A 24,238-nucleotide genomic window follows, 5' to 3' on the forward strand; every position below is an offset into this window, starting at 1 on the left:
GCCATGCTGGAGCACCGCCTTTAGTCGAGCAAATCGACCCCAGGACTTATTCTTTGGAAGCCTAGTACTTATTCTATTGGTCTCTTTTGCCGAACCGCTAAGTTGCGGGGACGTAAACATACCACCATCGGTTGTCAAGCGATGTTGGGGGGACAAACACAGACACACAAACATATACACACGCATACATATATATATATATATATATATATATATATATATATACATATATACGACAGGCTTCTTTCAGTTCCCGTCTACCAAATCCACTCACAAGGCTTTGGTTGGCCCGAGGCTATAGTAGAAGACACTTGCCCAAGGTGCCACGCAGTGGGAATGAACTCAGAACCACGTGGTTGGTAAGCAAGCTACTTACCACACAGTCACTCCTGCGCCTATATACATATTAATTTATAAATATGTCATTGTTTGTTTTTGTGTCAAGTTTTATAAGACAAAAAGAACAATTCAACATTGTTAGACTGAAGAATCACTCAATACTTTGCAAGAGAGTAGATGGTTATCAAACTTTTACAAGAGTGGTGACAGTGACTTCAAAGTTTCAGCCCAATATCCTTCGAGTGACTGTGTGTATGTTGATGTGTGTGTTTGTGTCTACTTGTGAGTGTGTGTGTGTGTGTGTGTGTGTGTTTGTGTCTACTTGTGAGTGTGTGTGTGTGTGTGTGTGTGTGTGTGTGTTTGTATCTACTTGTGAGTGTGTGTGTGTATATATATATATATATATATATATATATATATTTACAGGAGTGACTGTGGTAAGTAGTTTGCTTAACAACCACATGGTTCCGGGTTCAGTCTCACTGCGTGGTACCTTGGACAAGTATCTTCTACTATAGCTTCGGCCGACCAAAGCCTTGTGAATGGATTTGGTAGACGGAAACTGAAAGAAACCCGTCATATATATATATATATATATATATATATAATGACACTTCTTCAGACCTTTTGTTGTGAGGCCTGGATTTTCTACACCTGAAGAATTTCGATCTCACTTAAGACTATGACGCGATAGTGTAGATAGTCTAAAGCTCGGGTTAAGTGCTGCATTGGTAATGCCCAATCTATCCGCCCCATCGTTGCTCGTCTCCCGTATCCCCTCACCTACCACCCCTCCACCCTGCCCCTCTAACGTACCTTTCTCCGAGACTTCCGATCCCTCTACCTCGCACATCTTCCCCAACCTATCCCTTCCCTCCTTCAAACGAGCCCACACCCTGCGCGACCACCTGGTCCACAGTTTCTTCCCTAACCCCACCTTCCAGCTTGGCTCGTTCCCCTGCTCCTGCCCGTGCTGCTGCATGTGCCCCTACTTCTCCAACACCACCATCCCCACAGGCACCCATCATCGTCCCTACCATATCACCGACTCCTTTACCTGCACTTCTAGCAACGTCATTTACTGCATCTCCTGCTCTTTCTGCCTTTCTCTGTACATCGGTCAAACGGGACGCCGATTGGATGACCAATTTATGGTTCACCTCCGAGACATTAGACTCGGCAATGAAACCCCGGTCTCGCGCTATTTCCGCTCTACCGGTCCTTCATTACAACACCTGTGTTCGGATTGTCTTTGCACAGGGGCCATCCGGACTCCCGCCTTCGCCGTGAACAGAATTGATCTTTTATCTTCGCTCCTCCCCTCTCTTCATCTGACACCTACTTCCTCTCTTCACTCCTACACACCTTCTCTCTTCATTGAATCCCCCTCCATCTACACACCCCACACATCCCACTCTCACATACCCCACCTACTTCCACACCTCTCTACCCCACATCCTAACCCTACCCACACCCCTCCCTCTCATCTCCACACCCACACCCCACACCACAAGCACTGACCACTTCCCAGCAACCATACCACACACCATTATCTGCACACCCACATACCATCATCCGCACACCCACACATTACAGACGTACACACTTACACACGCACACATTCACACGTGAAAGTCACTAGCCGCTATCCACACACACATACTTACACACTCTCACATACACACACGCACGCGCACCTTCGTTTTGGGTTCACCAATACTTTATTATCTCCCCTTCTTCCTGTCTATTTTTTCCTAACAGCCGCAGGCGGTCGCGTAGGTGTGATTCGGGGTGTCTGCGATCCTCCACACCGCTCGCTCCACCCGTGGCGACCATTGTCGACAGCGACTGACCAACCGACCGATCGATTGATCGATGATACCTGGCTGATCCTGCCAGTAGTCATATGCTTGTCTCAAAGCTTAAGCCATGCAAGTGTAAGTTCATGCCGTAAACGAACGGTGAAACCGCGAATGGCTCAGGAACCGGACCTAATCCTCGGGACTGTATTCTTCACCGCGAGGAGAGTGGATGACTGTGGAAATTCTAGAGTTAACACATGCAACCGAAGCCGCGATGCAGATCGCACTCGGGCGTCGGCCCGAAAAACAGCGTTCGGCAGCCCGCATCGTCTCAGCTTGCCACCGGTACCCGTCCGCTCGGCCGTTACAGGGCGGAGCACCTGCGCTCTCCCCCGGTCGTGACGATGCGGTCGGCCTTCCGCACTGGGCGCAGCGCAAATATTAGAATAAGACTGACGCGTACGGGCCGTCGCAGCAGCCGCCGCGCCCTGCGCGCGGGTCGAGGCGTGCGGCAGCTTCACATGAAGGAAAGGAATAATGAATGGTTAAATGAAGAAAGGAGAAAAAAAGAAAAAAGAAAAAGGAAAGATCTAAAAACGAAATCATGAAAGTATATTTAATGAAAGAAATTTAAAAGATAGAAGCAAGAGAAGTAATAAATTCTAAAGGATTGAGAGCGTGCGCTCGAAGTTGACAGAAAGACGCAAGCATGACTGTATAGTTTAGGAGTTCGCTTTGCAAAGACGTTGTTTTGGTTTCAATTCCACGGCGCAGCACTTTGGGCATATATGTTCTATTATAGCACCAGGTCGACTAATACCTTGTGAAAGAATTCGGTAGATGGAAATTGCATGGAATCTCATTGCGTATATACATACATATATGTGTGAGCATGTATATATATGTATGTATGTATATATAAGAAACAGAAATAAATTTATTTCTCAAACGCGTGATAATGCTATAAATAGCGTGATCAGGATAAATTATCCATTTATTGCAGAAAAATACGTTACTGGCCAGCCATGAGACTCGAACTCACATCTTTGTGATTACGCGTCAAGTGTTTTACCATTAAACGAAACTGCCCATCAACGAATTCTTCTGCAATTTTAGAACTTATAAATTTAGCTTCATAAGATGCTAACATTAAATTCAACTTTACGATGAAAGTAAACAAACAAAGTTTGTTTTTAGAAGCGTTGAGATGTATTGTAAGAAACAGAAATAAATTTATTTCTCAAACGCGTGATAATGCTATAATGTGTGTGTGAGTGTGTGTGTGTGTGTTTGTGTCTGTGTTTATTCCCATCTTCCCCACTGGTTGACAACCAGTATTAGTTGGTTTACATCCCAGAAACTTAGCGGTTCTGTAAAAGTGACAGAAAAAAAAGTACTAGGATAGATCTGCTCAACTAAAACTCTCCATGGTGTGTTTTAGACTAATGAGTGAAACAAGCAAAACATAAAAGAGAGAAACGGAGAAAAAGAACAGAAGCAAACGATTATAGAAAAAGAACTTAGAATGGGCGGGGACTAGGGGATAGAAAAGGAAAAAGGGAAACGAAGTAAAAAAAGAAAACGAGGAGAGGACATTGAAAGAGACGAAGTAGAAAAAGACGTTAAGAAAGAATATCTGAAGGAGTATTTGAGAAATCAGGATGAAGGAAGGATGCAGCGAAAAGAAGAAAAAAAAAGATAGAATGAAAGAGTGAAGGAGAGAAGGATGGAACGATCGAATCGAAAGACAGAAAAGAAGAAAGAAAGACAGAGGGAAAGAAGGAAGGAAAGAGAGAAAAAGGAAAAAAGAAAGATGGAAAGAGAGAGAGAAAGAGAGGGAAAGAGGGAGAGAAAGAAAACGGGAATGCTCGAAAGATAAAGGTCAGGAAGAAAGAGCAAAGAAAAGGGGAGCGAACGACAGTTGGAAAGAAAGCAAGACGGAAAGAAAAGGAACCAGCAACAATTACTTGGAATTGGATGTTATTGCTTGTTATCTAACAAGAAGACCAATTCTGACTTTTTCTTACACACACATACACACACGCGCGGACACATATTTATATGAGGACCAGTAACCCCTCCCCCCATTCAGAAATCAACTTTGATGTTGTAATGGTGTAATTAGTACATTAGGCCAGGCTAATGCAATTCGGATTTAAAAGCTTTACTGAAACACGTTTAAGAATGCTGTAAATAATAATTCCAGACAAAAATTCTCCAGTCTGGTTTTCTATGTTTGCTCTGTTAACTTTATAATTATGGAGCATGTCAGTCTAAATCAGTGGTTCTCAACCACTTTTCACCAACAGACCCCTTTGATTGCTATTTTACTCGGGTGGACCCTCATAACTATTCCATGTTTAAACAATCCTATTATATTTTCTTTACAATTAAATATTACTAGGAATTGTATCAAAAAATCTTACAGTATTTTATGTATCGAGGCGCAATGGCCCAGTGGTTAGAGCAGCGGACTCGCGGTCATAGGATCGCGGTTTCGATTCCCAGACCGGGCGTTCTGAGTTTTTATTGAGCGAAAACACCTAAAGCTCCACGAGGCTCCGGAAGGGGATGGTGGTGAACCCTGCTGTACTCTTTCACCACAACTTTCTCTCACTCTTACTTCCTGTTTCTGTTGTGCCTGTAATTCAAAGGGTTAGCCTTGTCACACTGTGTCACGCTGAATATCCCCGAGAACTACGTTAAGGGTACACGTATCTGTGGAGTGCTCAGCCACTTGCATGTTAATTTCACGAGCAGGCTGTTCCGTTGATCGGATCAACTGGAATCCTCGATGTCGTAAGTGACGGAGTGCCAACAAACAAACAATTTTATGTATTGTAGAAGTATTACCAATCTATTGTCCATAAACATTAACAATATACTCTTACATGGAAGCCCGAGAGTCATATGAACTCCCAGTGGTTATATGAATCCCCAAGGGTCATATGGACACCGGTTGAGAACCACTGGTCTAAAGCTTTCTTTCTCAGACTATAACGGAATCCATAGGGTTTTAAATAATGGTTATATGTATGTGTACACACACACGCACACACATTCATAAAATGAACACAGAAAAAATAACTGGCATTTTAATGTTTTATATATAATTTACACGTGTTTCAGTAAGCCGGTTACTGTTATTAGGTAATTAGGCAATAGTATCGACTACTTTCGCACAAAGATCTATATATGAATAAATTCATCAGAAATTACTTAGATTGATCCCCACCTCTCTCACACTCTCTCGCTCTCTCTCTTTCTCTCTGTCTCTGTTTCTGTCTGTCTGTCTGTCTATCTTTCTGTGCGTGTGTATGTATATGTATATGGTAAAAATCAAAGTTAAACATGGAAACGATTAACGAGAAAGGACAATTAAATTAGGAAAATATCTCGGCAGCTATAGGGTGCTAGAATTAGTGTAATTTCGACAAACTTAAAGTCTGAAAATTTTAATTGAATGGTACTATTTCTCTGATTGTGACTGTGAGAAAGAGACTTAGAATATTGAGGACAACATACAACTGAGACGGAAATTTACGGACTGATACATGTAGTACAGTTCATTCAACAGAGTACGGAAAACAACAAATTTACCGAAAGGTTACTAGTGCGAGGGAAAATAGAATATGTCTTTCTTCGCAATAGAATCAAAAGAGACACAGGAATGTAAGAAAATGCAATCAAGGTGATCGCAGTAAAACAAAACAGAATGAAAGAAAGAATGTTGGGATTGGTCTGGCAGCGGCGACGGCGCTGGTGGCGGCGGTAGTAGCAGTTGCAGTGTAAGATAGTAATTAGAAAAAAAGAAAAAATGAGAAAGGGGCCCTACACACATACATATAATGCATGCGTACTCATACACATACCTTTACACACATTTTATACATAATTTGTGTGTGTGTGTGTGTGTGTGTGTGTGTGTGTGTCTGTACATATACACGCAGACTGCGCGCGCGCACACATAATAAGAAAAGGTGAATTCAGGAATTTTGAAAGAGTACTTCAGTCAGCACTCCATGCAAAACCTCGTCTAACAGTCTTCAGGAGATGATTGTTGGTAATTTCATTTAATACTGAATGGAATAATATAATACTCTTTTACTTGTTTCAATCATTTGACTGTGGCCATGCTGGGGCACCGCCTTTAGTCGAGTAAATCGACCCCAAGACTTATTCTTTGGAAGTCTAGTACTTATTCTATCGGTCTCTTTTGCCGAACCACTAAGTTACGGGGACGTACGATGTTGGGGGGACAAACACAGACACACAAACATATACACACACATATATATATACATATATACGACAGGCTTCTTTCAATTTCCGTCTACGAAATCCATTCACAAGGCTTTGGTCGGCCCGAGTAGAAGACACTTGCCCAAGATGCCACGCAGTGGGAATGAACCCGGAACCATGTGGCTGGTAAGCAAGCTACTTACCACACAGCCACTCCTGCGCCTATAATCTTTATATAACTTTTATCATTTTTATAATGTTTATATCATGTACAGTCCAGCCTATTGATTGATGTAATAATTCCACCAGTAATCGAAACGATCGTAATTGATTAATAAATATAATACTGCCACCTTTGTTTCTTCGATGCTTTAATATATACATATACATATGAATACACATACATACATATATACATACATGCATGTATGCATACATACATACATACATACATACACGCAATACTTATAATAATAAATGCGAAAACGAATATCAGTGCATCAGTGTGTCACACTTTTTCAACTTTACTCCTCCGACCCCTTCTCTCACTATCCAATGACACTTCTACTATTCCTCATGCCTTACCCCTCTCTCACTATTCAATGACTCTTTTACTATTCTTCATTCTTAGTTTTTTTCTTAATCCTCACATTTTGAAAAAAATATTTTTCTAAATATTATAACTATTTCCAAAAGTAATTTCCAAAATAAGCATTTTGAAAAAAATCTTTCTCTAAATATTATAACTGTATCAAATAATTTAACCATAACACGTGCTTCATAACGTTCGGAACTGAAATACGTATTGAACTCACTCTTTCATACAATATTACCTCTCTTAACTCTCTACCATAAAAATGTTGGAAACTTAGTATTTTTTAATGATATTATCGGACCTATTTTCATACCATCAGCCGTCGGAGCTTTGGAAACTTAGCGCACTCCGACTGCATGAAAACAGATTTGTCTAATTTTATTATTACCTTAAAAAGCAACAATTCCCCTCTCTAGAAAAGTTTCTTTCTTAATCCTAACATTTTGAAAAAAAAAAATCTGTATCAAGTAATTTAACCATAATACTAACCTCTAAAAAGAGTTTTTCCTTAATCCTAACATTTTGAAAGAGATATTTCTCTAAATATTATAACTATTTCCAAAAGTAATTTCCAAAACAAACATTTTGAAAAAATCTTTCTCTAAATATTATAACTGTATCAAATAATTTAACCATAACACGTGCTTCAGAACGTTCGGAACTGAAATACGTATTGAACTCACTCTTTCATACAATATTACCTCTCATAAAAATGTTGGAAACTTAGTATATATATATATATATGCACGCACACACACACACACACCCACACACACACACACAAACACACACACACACACACACACACACACACACACACACACACACACAATGTATGTGGTGTAGTCAAGCCTATATAATTTGAAATATTGTGTATAACTTTTTTCATAAACATACACTTTTAGCCTCGTTCCCAAAAGTAAATAAAGTGGTTACGTTACAAGTTGTGAACAGAAAAGCAATAACTATCAGGTTATTTTCTAGCTTATTTTTCGACTTTTTAGAGAAAGTATACCCATGTTATATTCACAGACATATGTAGCATATCGCTATTTATAGTGTATGTAAACTTCAACTCACCATAACAGTCCATATTCTAAATTGAAATTGAAATTAATTGAAATTATCCAAAACTTTTCGCATGCACTATCATGCAAATTAGACTGTCCAGTTTAGCTGCGTCCTAGTTTGTGTACACTATAAATAACGATCACCTACTCGGAAAGAGAGAGAGAGAGAGAAAATAATAATCGTTCTCTGATGAACGTATAAGAAGACTCGAAACTTGTCACATCAGTATCAGTTTCACTTTTTCTGTCGCCGCAGATCTTAAACTTGTGATGTAACAGTAATTTCTTTTTCTTTCTCTTTTTTTTTTTTTTACTTTTCCGGGCAACGCAAAAATTATTTGTTTATGAAAAAAAAGGTATACCTTATCATTCAGATTATCCGTAAATGTAAAAGCACACACACGCACGCAGACACTCACGTCCACGCATACTAGCATACATTCCTACATACACACACACACACACACACACACACACACACACACACACACACATATATCGCAGGAGTGGCTGGTGGCGCAGGAGTGGCTGTGTGGTAAGTAGATTGCTTACCAGCCACATGGTTCTGGGTTCAGTCCCACTGCGTGGCACCTTGGGCAAGTGTCTTCTACTATAGCCTCGGGCCGACCAAAGCCTTGTGAGTGGATTTGGTAGACGGAAACTGAAAAGAAGCCTGTCGTATATGTGTATATATGTATGTGTGTTTGTGTGTCTGTGTATGTCCCCCCACCATCGCTTGACAACCGATGCTGGTGTGTTTACGCCCCCGTAACTTAGCGGTTCGGCAAAAAGAGCCCGATAGAATAAGTACTAGGCTTACAAAGAATAAGTCCTGGGGTCGATTACCTCGACTAAAGGCGGTGCTCCAGCATGGCCGCAGTCGAATGACTGAAACAAGTAAAAGAGTAAAAGAGTATACATACATACATATATTATATATATATATATATATATATATATATATATATATATATATATATATATATATATATATATATATATATATATATTACAAATTAAAAGGGTAAAGGATTATCAATTTATTAATTAATAAATCAATTAATAATTAATAATTTTTTACCAAGCCCATTGGTATGAAAGCACCATTATTGGTGGAGAACTTATTCAAAAGCTCATATATATTTATAAATATAATTAAGGGATCAGCAAATATTTGCTTCACCATATACCGAAGTTCAGAAATAGCAGCTAAAAAAGCTGAGAAACTCACAGATAGCATCACTTGTTTTTGCCTTTGTGAGTTACAAGTAATGCTATCTGTGAGTTTCTCAGCTTTTTTAGCTGCTATATATATATATATATATATATATATATATATATATATATATATATATATATATATATATATATATATATATATATATATATATATATATATATATATATATATATATATATAATTTTAGATAAATATATTAACAAATTAAATGGAATTAATTATCTTAAGTTATGGAATTCCACAGTAGATACTTTAAATTGGTTTAATAGTTTTAATGATAAATATAGGTATAAATTTATTCAAATTGATATTGACAATTATTATTCTTCTATAAATGAAATTGTACTAAATAAGGCCCTAATTTTTGCTATGAAGAAAGTAGGTATGACTAACGATGAAGTAAAAGTAGTTAAAATGGCTAGAAAATCATTGATTAAATATGATAATAAATTGTGGGCTAGAAAAGATACCAGAGATTATTTTGATATACCAATGGGGGCGCCTGATTCAGCACAGGTAACTGATTTAGTAGGTATATATTTATTATCTGAACTTGAACTTGAAAACTTAAAATTGGAGGGTGGTTTATATAGGGATGACCTTTTATTACTTACTAAAAATTGCACTAATAGACAACTAGAATTATATAAGAAGAGAATATATAGTTTTTTTAAAAGAAATGGTTTAAAGATTACTATTTATAATGAGTATTATAACGTTAATTATTTAGATGCTAATTTTAATTTATCTACTGGTGATACCCAACCTTACCATAAGATTAATGAAAATATTAAATACATTCATGCTAAAAGCAATCACCCACCCTCAGTTAAAAAATCCTTAACTTTTACTATAGGTAAGAGAATATCTTTACTATCTTCTAATATAGAGATTTTTGAAAAACATGCACCTTATTATAATAAAGCCCTGCAAGAAGCGGGATATACTAATAATATAAAATTTTTTAATAATCCGAATTATTTTTATAATAGTAGTAATAATAATTATAATAATAATGACCTTTGTAATAAACATAACTTTTATACTCATGATAATGTCTTCTTAGGTAATAATAAGAATAATAAGAACAATTGGTATTATAATAAATTACCTAAACATAAACTTAATTTTAATGGTAACAATTTTAAATATTTTAATTTTTTTAATGATAATAATAAATTTAATAATACGAATAATAAATTCAATAATATCTATAATAAGAACAAACTCTGGTTAATTATTCCATACGGTGTACAAGTTAAAACTAACATTATTAATGAAGTTTTTAAAGTTATTGATTTATTCCTTAAAGATAATAAAAAATATCATTATATTTTTTCTAAAAATAATTTTGGTGTAGGTTATTCCACTACTAATAATGTTGCTAATATTATCTCTTCTTTTAATAAATTTAAGTTAAATAATTACTACAAATTTAAATTTAATAATTATTCTAATATTAATTTTAATAGTAATAATGTTGACCAGAATATAATTAATTGTACATGTTTAGATAAAACTAAATGTAATTTTAATAATAAATGTAATTTGAAAGATGTAGTGTATAAATGTATAGTGAAATTATTGAATGAAAATAAACATTATGGTTATAATTTAAATAAGATTTATATAGGTTCGACTTCTAATAAAATTAAATTAAGAGTAGCTCAACATATGCACTCATTTAAGAATAGAAATTTAATTAATTCTACTGGCCTCAGTAAATATATTTGGGAACTTAAAGCTAAAAATATTAAATATATTTTAAAATGGGAGATAGTTTGTAAAGCTAAATCCTATCATATAGGTAATAACTTTTGTAATTTATGTAATAATGAATTTAAAGAGATATTATTTCATAAGGATAATAATTTACTTAATTCTTTTGATGAACGAAAAATAAAATGTAGACATAAACTACTTTATTTATATAAAAACTTTAGCTAATAATTTTTATTTATTTTGTTTATATGGGTATGTGTATATGCATGTACATGTATATATTGAGGGTGTGTGTTTTAGTCTATATGCATTAGTATGTATGTATATTTTTAGGTGTATGTATATATGTTTACGTATGTATTTATATAGGTTTAAGTATATATATATGTGTTTTTTTTTTTTTTTTTTTTTTTTTTTTTTTTTAATATATGTTTGTGTATATTGAGTGTATATTTGTATTTACATGTATGTATAAAGATATATACTTGTGAGTATAGATGTATATTTATATATATATTGTGCGTGTGAGTGAGTGCGTGAGTGTAGTTTTGTTTTAGAATTTTCCTTATTTATATATTTATTTATTTATTTGAGTGAATTTTTATTTGTGTGTATATTTTGTATATTTTTTATATATATAGTTATGAGTATTTTTGTGTATATGTATATGTCTATTTATGTATGTAATTATGTAAATGTGTATATATATGTATATATATGGGTATAAGTATATATGTGAGTGTGTGGAATTTGTCTATATAAATTAGTAGGTGTATATATTTATGGGTGTATATATATATATATATTTATGTATGTGTGTATATATATATGTATATATATGTATATATGTATATGTATATATGTATATGTATATGCATGTTTTTTCTGTATATATATGTGTATTTTTATGTGTATGTATATATGTCTGTATATGTGTATCTATATAATATGTATATTTGAGAGCATGTGAGGATGAGTGTGTATTTATATATATTATGCTTTATTTTTATATGTGTGTATGAGTGTATTTGTTTTTATATGTATATTTTGGTAGGTACATGTGTGTATGTGTAGATATATATTTATGTATATATATATATTTATGGTAGTATGTATGTTTTGGTCTATATGTGTTATATGTATTTATATATATGTGTGTATTTATGTATATATGTGTATGTATGTTTTTATTTATGTATATGCTTTTATTAGTGTTTATGTGTATATATGTGTGTATGTTGTGTGTATATACGTATATTATTTTGTATATGTGTATGTATATTTGTATATGCATGTAAGTGTATATATATATGTGTGTATGTATGTATATGTGTGTGTATGTATGTATGTATATATGTATGTATGTATATGTGTATATGTGTATATGTATATATATATGTATATATATATATATATATATATATATATATATATGTATATGTGTATGTATGTATGTATATATGTATGTATGTATTAGGATGTGTGTTGGGGTATCTATTTAATTATTCTAGTAGCTATATTTTGTTTTTATTGGTAGGTTAATTTTTTTAGTAAGTTTAAGGTTTTATATTACAATGACACGACGATTTTGATAAGACTAAATCAATAGTAGTATTTTAGTTTATTTCATAATATTATTTAATTTACGACTATTAATATTTTTATTTATTTATTATATATTAGAATTTAATATTTATTAATATGTTTTATAAGATAACTATAGTTTTTTGTTCTTTTTATGTTGTTAGTTATATAAATTTTAAATTTTTCATTCATTTATTTAAGTATTATTATTTCATTCATGCTTTCGTATTCTATTCTCTATTTTAACGTTCTTTTTTAACGTAGTATTTTCGCGCGAACTCTTGCTTAAAACGCTATAGCTATTAGATAACGTCTTAGTTTTTCAGTTTGAATTACGGAAAAATTTGGATAAGTACTGTTTTCACTTTGCTAAAGATTTTCTACTATTTGAAAATAATATGTATTCTTGTTTTTATACTATTCATTTGGTTCTTTATAGATTATTTTAATAGATAACTTATTTAACACTATATTATTTAGGAGTTATAGTTTCATTTCAACATAATATTAGAACTTCGATTGGAATAGTGTTGATATATTTTCGATTATTTTTGATTAATATTATTTGATTAATTATTAATCTTTATAGTTTATAATATCGTTAAAGTTTTTTTTAAATCAAAACTTTGTATATATATATAAAGTTTAACCTTTTATTCTTAATAATTTTTTCTTTCCTAATTTTTTCATTCATAATTTTTTCCATTCATAATTTTTTCATTCATATTTTTTATTATTACGTTTGTAGAAATAAATAATCTTGTATTTTTCTATTATTCAATTGATCTTTAATCATAATTAAATAAACGTCTTTAGCTTTAAATAGTATAGCTTTAACTATTACACCGGTTAAATATGTACTAATTTTATCTTCATTATTATTTTAAACTTAAACTTCGTTCAACTTGTATTTAAAACAATGATAATTTAAAACAATGATAATTTAGGTAAGATGTTTTTTGTATATAATATACATGTTATTATTATGGATGAAGGGATGATTATTGAATGGTTATTATTTTGATATTATGATATTTTTTAAATAATTTTTCTATCTTTATATAATAAGTATATCATATTAATTCATTTGGTACTTATTGTTGGTTGAGATATATATCTAATTATTGTTCTACTTACGATCTGACGAGTAGCTATATTTTTGAATAGAACTTATTTTAGATAATTTCAATTGATTTTAATCGATTTAAATTTCTTTTCTATTTGAAAATTGGTTATGAAACACGTGTAATCTTTTTATTATATTTATCTTATGATATTTACTTTACTTTATATTATACTCATTTATTGTGCTTTTAATTATTAATTTTTCTATATGTGATAGTGGATTTTCATCGATGAGTTCTTGAAAATTGGTTATTTTCCCTAAAACTATATATATTTTATATATACTTTATCTATAAGGCTCAATTTAATTTTTTATAAATTGATTTTAATTGAGTTTTTTACCTGTAATTTTGGATTTTGTCCCTAATAATATTATTATTATATATATATATATATATATATATATATATATATATATAGGCGTAGGAGTGGCTGTGTGGTAAGTAGCTTGCTTACCAACCACATGGTTCCGGGTTCAGTCCCACTGCGTGGCACCTTGGACAAGTGTCTTCTACTATAGCCTCGGGTCAACCAAAGCCTTGTGAATGGATTTGGTAGGCGGAAACTGAAAGAAGCCCGTCGTATATATGTATATATATATGTGTGTGTATATGTTTGTGTGTCTGTGTTTGTCCCCCCAACATCGCTTGACAACCGATGCTGGTGTGTTTACGTCCCCGTAACTTAGCGGTTCGGCAAAAGAGACCGATAGAATAAGTACAAGGCTTCCAAAGAATAAGTCCTAGGGTCGATTTGCTCGACTAAAGACGGTGCTCCAGCATAGCCACAGTCAAATGACTGAAACAAGTAAAAGAGTAAAAGAGTAAAAGAATATGTGTATATATTATATATATATATATATATATATATATATATATATATATATATATATATATATATATATATATATATATATATATATATAAATGGAACAAAAACGCAATAGAGGACATTAAAACATTCGGACAGAGAGATGATACAAAGGCAGACAAGAGAAACAACACTTACAAGGACAGGCAAAAAAAGACGGGTCATTTGTGACTTTCTTTCCTCTCCAGAAGTCACGACCATTTCGGGCTGTTACACTTGAGATGGTTCGATCTGGTTATATATATATATATATATATATATATATATATATATATATATATTGAAGAGAAGCAACAAAAATTCAATAGGTTATAGCAGTACGTACGTTTCGTACAAACTTCATTTATTCATGTAGTGAGAACACTACATAAAATGTGTAATGAAAATGTACTCCTCAGCTGCATAATGGAAAGTTCATTTTAGAAAGACATTTTGTAGATGTGTGCAAAATGTCTTTCTAAAATGAACTTTCCATTATGCAACTGAGGAGTACATTTTCATTACACATTTTATGTAGTGTTCTCACTACATGAATAAATGAAGTTTGTACGAAACGTACGTACTGCTATAACCTATTGAATTGTTGTTGCTTTTCTTCAAATTTTATTCACCAAATCTCTTGATTTTGTTTTTGGTTTTTACCCTACCAAATTCTGGTGCCTCAAACATTTTAAGTACCACATTTAATCTTTTGATTAAATCTATATATATATATATATATATATATATATATATATATATATATATATATATATATATATATATATATATATATATATATGGGAGAATATACAAATAATAACAACAGACGAGGACAGGTGGTGTAAATAACAAAAGGATATATTAGTATGACGCTCGGGAATACGGAAAGTCTTTGACGTTTCGAGCTACGCTCTTCAACAGAAAGAATACGGAGACAAGGAGAAAAACACGGAGAAAAAAAATTTTGAATAGTGTTCAGTCAACGGTCAATCAATGAATGGAGTTGATAAGATCCGGGCTACATATGTTTCATAGAGAGTGGGACCTCGGAAGTGGCAAAAATCCAAGCGAGGTGTATACTGCAGGCTACTCTTCAGGCCAAGGGTATCTTGATTAAATGAAAGTTTAGATTGTCGCAAGGAGGTTCATGTTAATGCATAGAAGATTCGATCTATTGTCCCTGAAAGTTGTATTTTTTATATTACTACGGATTGTTTGAAGCTAACTTTCTTCCTACACCTTGATCCTTGGATCTTATTTATATGTGTGTGTGTGTGTGTGTGTGTGTGTGTGTGTGTGTGTGTGTGTGTGTGTGTGTGTGTGTGTGTGTGTATACATTCATATATGTTTCTATGTATATAAAGTGACAGTGAGAGAGAGAGAGAGAGAGAAGGATACATAAAGTGGGTGATAATAAAAGTGTGCAGTTGAGAAAAATGTGTTAGACATGCACATACGGATAGGTGCCACCTAAATGTGGCTAACCCTTAAGGGTCGGTGCTACTGTAGCATCGGTTGGCGATGGGAAATGATTCTCAATGCAAATATATATATACTTTTTCCAGTGACGAAAAGTCACTGATCTCTTTGCAAATACTGATAGGACACAGATAATGTGTCAATAGACAGCTGGAGAAGATGTCTTTCTGGGGCTACAAGCCACAATAGTATCGACCCTTAAGGGTTAGCCACATTTAGGTGACAAATATACCTCACGATGTCGTGCAGCTACTGTTTATACCTCGCTCAGAGATTTATTATATATATATATATATATATATATATATATATATATATATATATGTATATATATATTTGTACCCAGTTATGTATCTATATGTACATGTAGATGAACGTATATACATACATGTACATATATATGCATATACTCATATATTGTTTATATATATATATATATATATATCGCAGGAGTGGCTGTCTGGTTAGTAGCTTGCTTCCCAACCACATGGTTTCGGGTTCAGTCCCACTGCGTGGCACCTACGGCAAGTGATTTCTACTATAACGTCGTGCCGACTAAAGCCTTGTGAGTGGATTTGGTAGACGGAAACTGAAAGAAGCCCGTCGTGTTCCTTTCAGTTGAAGAGCGTAGGCTCGAAACGTCAAAGACTTTCTCTATTCCCGAGCGTTAAACTAATTTATCCATTTGTTGTTTACACCACCTGTCTTCGTCTGTTATTTTTTTCGTAAATTCTCCCATATATATATATATATATGTGTGTGTGTGTGTGTGTGTGTGTGTGTGCGTGCGTGTGTGTGCGTGTGCGTGCGTGTGCGTGCGTGTGCATGCGTGTGCGCGCGTGCATATATGTTTGTGTGTCTGTGTTTGTCCGCCCACTATCGCTTGATAACCGATGTTGGTGTGTTTATGTCCCCTAACTTAGCGGTTCGGCCAAAGTGGCCGATACAATAAGTACTAGGCTTACAATGAATGAGTCCTGGTGTTGATTTGTCCGACTAAAGGCGTTGCTCCCGCATGGCCGCAGTCAAATGACTGAAACAAATAAAAGAATAAAAGAATATATATATACATATATATATATAATATAGATAGATAGATAGATAGATAGATCGATAGATAGATAGATAGATAGATAGATAGATAGATAGATAGATAGATATATAGATACATTTCTTTTATTAGCCACACAGGGCTCAACGAAGATGGGACAAATACAATGTAGAGCTTTTCTTTTTGAGATAGATAGATAGATAGACAGACAGATAGATAGATGGATGGATAAATAGATAGATAGATAGATAGATAGATAGATAGATAGATAGATGGATAGATAGATAGATAGATAGATAGATAGATAGATAGATAGATGGATAGATAGATAGATAGATACATTTCTTTTATTAGCCACACAGGGCTCAAGATAGATAGATACATTTCTTTTATTAGCCACACAGGGCTCAACGAAGATGGGACAAATACAATGTAGAGCTTTTCTTTTTGGGAGGGGGAAGGAAGGAAAAAAAAAAAAAAAAAAAAAAATTGGTGGTGTCGATCAAAAGGGATCGTAGGAAGGGAAAAAGGGGCAGTTCGATCAAAAGGGATCAAAAAAAAAAGAAAAGGAAAGGCCGATCAATAGGGATCGTGTATCACACAGTAATGTTCTCGTGTAAAAAGAGGGGAGGACAGTTTAGGTTTAGCCGTGGAAGGAAAAGCCCACGGAAAAGACCACGGTAACCTTGGTCAATATTCTCATTGAAGAAACTATAACAGTAAGTGACTCTCTTTTGCCTTTTTGTTTTATTTTTTTTTCTTGTTCATAGGGTTATGCTCAAGATGGCTCCGTCGTTCACACGTGCCATCCTTGCTACATTCACCCATCTTTTTTTGAAGCATTCACTAGACAAGACTTCCCTTTCTACTCTCAACTTCCTCTTCAGGTGATACTTGAAGAAGTTGATGAGAGATTGCCCAGAGAGGAAAGTCTTTGTCTCTAGACCTTTCAGACGCGTCCACCATACACATTCTTTCGCCATAGCCACAAGTACGATGAAAATAGCTCTTCCTTCCCGTTTAAAGGAAGGAGGCGCGACAATATTCACGATAGACTCGGCTGATAGACCGACTCGTCCCACACGCGATAGCAGTTGTTCGACGTAAGCCCACAGCTCGGAAATGGTGGGACACTGTACGAGTGCGTGCAGAACGGTTTCGTCGCTCTGCCGGCATCTCGGACAGGTCGGCCCCGTGTTTCTCGAGCCATGCCTGTAGAGCTTATCCCGAACGGGTAGTGCTTCTCGATAGCACTGCCAGGCCAGGGATCTCTGGAAGTTGTCCATAGGTCCCGGCCCGAAGGTCGTCTTAAACAGGCGGGTCAGGTATTCCTCGTCGACGCCCAGGTTCGCCCCGAGATCGTCGTCGTACCTTCCCTCCACTAATCCACTATAGAATGCGTTAGTTGTGATGCAGTCGCTCAAGGTTGACCCGGGTTGTTGGAGTTGCCGAAGAGCAGCGCGACACTCGCGGTGCCATTCGCCCTTCCTCGGCCTCTTCTTGATCCATGACTGCAGTTCGGTCATGGAGACGAGCTGCGGGAAAGCGCGCCGCACAAACGGCGACCACACCTGTTCACCGCTGTCTACGTAGAGCCGGAGATGTCGCAGTCTCAGCGCGTGTCTGCGCATCATCAACCACGGCATGCCCAGTCCTCCTTTTAACGGGTGTTGGCAGCAAACGGATCGCCTAACCATCGGAACGCTTCCTTTCCACAAGAAGCGGAAGAGGATGCGCTCCAGTTTGGTGATGGTAGGGTCGGGACAAGGAACGACGGTCAGGCGGTAGTAGATGACGGACGCGATGTACGTGTTCGCCACCTCCGCCCGACCTTTCAGGGAAAGCTTCCTCTCGGCCCATTGCCGGGCTAGAGTGGCCACCCTTCTCGTTATCTCGTCCCAGTTCTTCTCCGTTTGGAGGTCTGGACCAAACCAGACCCCGAGCATCTCAACCGGACCGTCAGTCCAACGTCCCACGACGGAGGCGCTACTTGACGGCATGGGGTTGCTTCTCCAGGTGCCGAGCCGCAAGCCCACTGACTTATCCCGGTTGATTTTCGCTCCCGTTACCGCTTCGTATTCTCTCAGTGTCTCGCCGACAAGCTCGATGTGCTTTTGGCTAGACACTATGACGGTGACGTCGTCCGCGTATGACGACACGCTCGTCCCGCATCCCAAATCTCGCGGGATGCCCCTCAGCGTCGCCAGCTTCCGCAGTAGTGGCTCGAGAGTCAACACGTACAGAAGCGACGAGAGGGGGCATCCCTGACGGACCGAACGTGCAATGTCGAAGGGTCTTGATAGATGCCCATTGACGCGAACTACCGAACGGATGCCTCTGTACAAGGCAGCAATCCAGCCGCGGAAAATGGGACCGAAGCCGGCTGCTATGAGGACAGCCTCCAAGTATTGATGGTCTACCCTATCGAAAGCTTTCGATTGATCTAAATTGATCAGGGCCCCACCCATGCCAGGTTCCTTAACTACCCTCTCTATGATGTAGCGCATCAGATGGAGGTTGTCATGGATGCTCCTGCCCGGCACCGCGCACGTTTGCGCCTTGCCGATCAGTTTCTCGATGACAAGCGCCAACCGCTTGGCTAACACCTTGGCCAAAATTTTCAAGTCTGCATTGAGCAGAGTGATGGGCCTAAAGTTATCTATGACGTCCCCCTTGTTTGGATCTTTCTTCAGCAGCGTTACGGCTCCTCGACTCACAAAACCGGGAATGCTCCCGTTTTGCTGCCAGTTGCAGTACACGGCCGCCAAGACGTCTCCAAACAAGTCTGGCTTACAGTTGTAAAGCTCGTAGGGCAGACCATCCAAACCCGGAGATTTGTCCCTCGAGCATCCCGCCATCGCGTCCCTCACTTCCGCCGCCGTGATGGCACCTTCGCAGCACTCCGCCTCTCTTGCCGAGAGTCGTGGCAGGCTGTGCAGGTAGGCACTGAAGTCCACCCTGCGTTCTCGCTCGCCATTCGTCCCAAACAGTCGAGCAAAGTGCCGCTGAAAGGCCTCACACATTTTGCTTGGCTCGAGCAGTTCGCGCCCCTGTTCGTCCACCAGAGACCGAATGGTAGCTTTGTTGCCCTGTTGCGCCTCCGCCACCCGGGCCTCTCGTGCGGCTCCAACACCTTCGTTTCTTAGAGCACGCATCCTAGCCCTGACAACGCACCCTTCGTGTTTGGCGTTGAAGTGTTGGTCAAGGGCCAACCTCGCCGCCAAAACGTCGGATAGATAGATAGATAGATAGATAGATAGATAGATAGACAGAAAACAGACAGAGATAGAGATAGATAGATAAATAGATAGTTAGATAGACAGACAGATAGATAGATAGACTGAGAGATAAATATAGAGATAGATAGAGAGGTAGAGAGAAAGAGAGAGAGAGAGATGCAGGCTATGAGCAATTGAATGTTAAAGAAGAAAAGAATTACCAAAATATAGAACGAGGGAGAGAGAGAGAGAGAGAGAGTGAGAATAAAGTGTCATGACCAAATCTATTTCGTTAAGTAGGATTGACTTTCTTTCTCCCTACAAACTGAGCCTGTCCCCCCCCCCCTACACAGCAGCACCATTTTCTAACGGTAGTGTTGTTGTAGCTGTTACTACACTCCGCCAACTTTCTCCAAATATAATTCCCTCCTCCTCCTCCCCAGCCATTACCACCGCCGTCACCATCACGTCCGTCACAGCAGACATCATAATACCACTATAAATAACCCACCACAGCCTCCATCGCCGCCGCCACGTCCACCACGGCCACCAATGCCACCACTACCCCTACCACTACCGTCGCCGCTGCCGCCCCACCGCCAACAGCAGGACCACAACATATCACAACCACCATAACCATATCCACAACCACCAGCAGCACTATTAATACCACCAACTACACCATTACAACATGAACACAACAGCAGCAGCAGCACTACTATTACTGCATCTGTTCTTCAACGCCATTAAGTCTCCAACACCTCCGCCATCACCTCCGCCATCACCTCCACCGCCGTCACATCCACCGCTACCACTTCCTCTGACAACACCCCTCACGACCACCACCACTATCACCACCACCTCTGCCACCGATATCGTCATCATTTTTAGCCAGAAGGGTGAGTTAGGCAGAAGAGATGGAATGAGAGAGGCAGGGAGGAAGGGCGAGAGAGGGAGGGCGAGAGAGGGAGGGAGAGAAGAGGGGAGAGAAAAAGAAGGAAGGAAAGAGAGGGAGTGAGGGAGACATAGACAAAGAGAGGGCAAAAGAGAACGATTGCTTCTGCCTTTTATTTACTCCTAGCGAAATAAGGAGTCCCTACCATTCCACCAGCCGACCACCACCACCACCACCACCACCACCTTTTTCTTTCAATCTTCGTACATGCCTCACCAACACCGCCACTTGCACTCTTATCCACCCCCACCCATTCACTCTATATCCACCCCGCCATACACTGTTACACCCACTGCAGTAACTGCTGTACAGCAAGTTTTATCAACGCCACGACGACGACGACGACAACGACCCCGACCACTACGACCACCACCACCACCACGAACTTCAACCACAGCATCAACAACGAAGGAATTTCTGCATTTCTGGCTGGTCATTTCGCTTTCTAGGAATAGCAGCCAAAATTCCCTCAAAGAAGTCTCTTGGTTATGGCTTTTTTTTAGAGGACACACAGACAACATTACTTAATGGGATCTTGGGTGCACTGTGTCTAAAAAAGAGATGCTGGATTGTCTCGACATAAGCGCCTTTGATCTGGCTCAGGGCTGGACACCAACGACAACAGCTACAACAATAACAGCACACACTATCAACACTAAAACCACCTCCAAAACCACCACCATCACCACTACCACCACCACCACCACCACCACCACGTCCAAAACCACCACCACCACCACCACCACCACCACCACCACCACCAACAACAACAACAACAACAACAACAGCATCGTCACCACCATCGCGATTTAAACCACTAAGTGTTAGAAATAACAGCCAAATTTCTCTCCCAAAATACACATATAACGAAAGAGTGTATCGTTCAGAAAAACTGTTATCCAGTCTTAAAGAAAGAGTCGAATGGTCACGGCTGAGATATCTTTGATCATTAGTCCTCTGGATCAGAACTGACCTGGGGCTAAACAAATACTAACCAATAAAAATAGCTGCTAGATCTCTTTTAATTAAAAGCAGTCATGGAAAGGACAAAACATTTAATAATGTAATCCAAGAGATGGCGAGATGGTCATGAGTGGAACACCTTTGATGATAAACCAGCACAGCCAGGATTGACCTGGGGATAAACAACACTACCGGAAAGGGAGCCTTTTGGTGGTCAGTGGAATGCGAAAAGGCACATGGCTCAGTGGTTAGAGTATCGGGCTCACAATCATGAGGTAGTGAGTTCGATTCCCGGTCCAAGTTGTGTGTTGTGTTCTTGAGCAAGACGCTTTATTTCACGTTGCTCCACTCAGCCGTAGAAATGAGTTGCGACGTCACTGGCACCAAACTGTATCGGCTTTTACCTTTCCCTTGGATAACATTGGTGACGTGGACAAGGGAGGCTGGAATGCATGGGAGACTGCTGGCCTTCCATAAGCAACCTTCCTCGGACTTGTGCTTCGGAGGGTGACTTTCTAGGTGCAACTCCATAGTCATTCATGACCGAAGGGGGTCTTTACTCGAATGCAAGATATAGCAGCTAAATCTCCCTGGATTATAGTTCCACAGTGCGGCTCCTTGGATAAGTATCTTCTACTATAGCCCCAGGCTAGCGAAATCCAAATTTGGTAGACGAGCAATGTGTGGAAGCCCGTCGTGTATGTGCATGCGTGCGTGTGTGTATGCATATGTCTTTGTGTCGGTGTTTGCCCTCCACCGCTTCATAACCGGTGTTGGTTTGTTTTCACCTCCGTAACTTAGCGGTTTAGCACAAGAGACCGGTAAAATAAGTACCAGACTTTACGAAAAAAGTACGGGGATCAATTTGCTCAACCAAAAAAGAAAAAAAAACCTCTTTAAGGCGGGGTCCCAGCATGGACGCAGCTCAATCACTGAAACAAGAAAAATGTTAACAAATAAATCACATCTTGCCATGTCCAAAAATGGCGGAATACGTTGGCTTTTGACGATCTAAGGCAGGGGTTTCCAACCAAGGTCCAAGGATGCAGTGTAGAAAATTGAGGGTCCGCGGTAATTTTTCAGGGGTCATGAAAAATTGTGCTTCAGACCATTAAAACTGGTTGTATGTCCAAAATACACAGAATATTTTAACAATTTTTATACAATTCATAATAATAATAAATTCTAAAAATACAATAAGATTTTCTAAACGACGAATGGCTAGCGGAGGCGGGTGGTGAGGCACAAGTAAAATAGGAATCAAAGGGGTCCATAGATAAAAAATTGTTTAGACCCCATGATTTGGAGGTTCCATGTCTGAACTATATGAGACCGGATGACCATGATTGGCATGTCTATGAGTATTGTTGTTGGCACTCCGTCGCTTACGACGTCGAGGATTCCAGTTGATCCAATCAACAGAACAGCCTGCTCGTGAAATTAACGTGCAAGTGGCTGAGCACCCCACAGACACGTGTACCCTTAACGTAGTTCTCGGGGGATATTCAGCGTGACACAGTGTGACAAGGCTGACTCTTTGAATTACAGGCACAACAGAAACAGGAAGTAAGAGTGAGAGAAAGTTGTGGTGAAAGAGTACAGCAGGGTTCGCCACCATCCCCTGCCGGAGCCTCGTGGAGCTTTTAGGTGTTTTCGCTCAATAAACACTCACAACGGCCGGTCTGGGAATCGAAACCGCGATCCTATGACCGCGAGTCCGCTGCCCTAACCACTGGGCCATTGCGCCTCCACGTCTATGAGTATAGGTCTCAAAGATCGGTTCTGTCCTGAGGCTAAGCAACAAAAACATTAACAAGGACAACTCTAAGGACGGTGCCTCTAGAGGTGATCTCTCAAATGCTAGAGACAACAGCCAAATCTCCAAATCGTATTTTACTGTCTTTAATACAGAAGGATACGTTGACAATGCTGGTTCTTGATATACAAAAAGACAGGATGGGCACGGCTGGAATACGATTGACCTGCAACAATAACAGCAAC

The sequence above is a fragment of the Octopus bimaculoides genome, chromosome 2 (genome assembly GCF_046866305.1).
Source record: "Octopus bimaculoides isolate indiv1 chromosome 2, ASM4686630v1, whole genome shotgun sequence".
Classification (NCBI taxonomy): Eukaryota; Metazoa; Mollusca; class Cephalopoda; order Octopoda; family Octopodidae; genus Octopus; species Octopus bimaculoides.